Source organism: Cynara cardunculus (assembly GCF_001531365.2).
Source record: "Cynara cardunculus var. scolymus isolate 2C chromosome LG 12, CcrdV1, whole genome shotgun sequence".
Lineage (NCBI taxonomy): Eukaryota > Viridiplantae > Streptophyta > Magnoliopsida > Asterales > Asteraceae > Cynara > Cynara cardunculus.
Genome location: NC_037539.1, coordinates 11,331,200 through 11,332,765, shown reverse-complemented (window position 1 = coordinate 11,332,765; position 1,566 = coordinate 11,331,200).

Sequence of the window (1,566 nt, the reverse complement as noted above, 5' to 3'; positions counted from 1 at the left end):
AGTGATACTTCAGTAGTTTTTTTATTGATTTAGGTTCAATTTGTTATTCGTAAAATCAATGAAAGATTATCCAAGAATTAGCGATAAATACCGTTTCGTTAATAATTTGTCGGTAATTATCGAGGATTAATGACAATTTTGAATTTTTAATATTATTTGGCTTACGGGATAAACATTTTTTATGTTTATAAAAAAGAATTTTATTAACAAAAAGTTCGTCGAGAAATCCATTGGTAACATGTGGTTTTATGATTTATGTTGTAAACTATAAATTTATGGTAGTGATGAGAAGTCGTTGATGATCCACTAGAAAAATAACCCATCAGTAATTTGACGGTAACGAGCATCAAAAATTGGTTGGTAATTTATCGATAATCAGTGGTTTGATGATTTATTTTTAAAATTATTTGACTATTTATTGGCAGATATTTCCGTCGCTAATTCTACATTTATCGGAAAGCTCTTTTGGTATTTTTAAGGGAAAAGTCCAAAAAAAACTCAATGGACTTTACTGTTTGTAACGATTAAGTCCTTGGACAATTTTTTGGAACAAATAAATCTTTGGACATTCTAGAATCTGTTAAGTAAGTCATTGGACTTTTTAAAACATGTTAAATAGCAGTTATATATTAGGTATTTATGGCAGATTTGTGTATTGTATATTTGTATTTAATTTACAGGATGTTTATATTTTAGGATTTCAGATTTGGAGGTTTTTTGATTTTTTTTCCCTATACCAATTACATTTCCGACAGATTTTTGGCGATAAATCCGTCGATAAATAATTAGATTTAAGCTTCATTAAAAAAATTATGGCGGATTGTCCAACGGATTTCCGACGGAAAATCCGTCGGTAAATACTTTTTTCCATTAAAAATAAAAAGCATTTCATATTTTAAATAAGAAAAAAAAACATTTTTAAATATTATATTATTATTATAATTTATTTTGTTGACGGATTTCCGACGGAATTACATTTTCTAATTAACCTGATAGGGTGGTAACATATTATAAACCTGTTCGAAGGATTTCTGGCGGATTTTGTCCGCCAGAAAATACAAATCCGTCAAAAATTCCGTCGGAAATTGCATTTAGCGGCGGGGGGTTTTCCGACGGCAAAATCCGTCGGAAATCCGTTAGGAAAACCCTTTTTTAGTAGTTATATATGATTACACTTCTTTAGGTGTGTTTAGTCATATTTGATTAAGCGTTTATGTTTTGTCAATGAAACATATGTTTAATCATATATGATTAAGCAAAATATTTAACTTCTCGTCCGAACTTGCCCCCTATATTTATATATATATATATATATATATATATATATATATGTATGTATGTATGTATGTATGTATGTATGTATGTATGTATGTATATGTGTGTGTGTGTGTGTGTGTGTGTGTGGAGGTTCAAACAAGAACCCCTATGATTTACGAGAACGCGAGAACAATTAATAATCTCAAATTTTTTTAATTAATAAATTAACTTATATTAAATATAAATAAATTAATAAGGGCGGTAATGTAATTAAGTAATTTTTATAATTTTTATTTTATTTTAATTAGT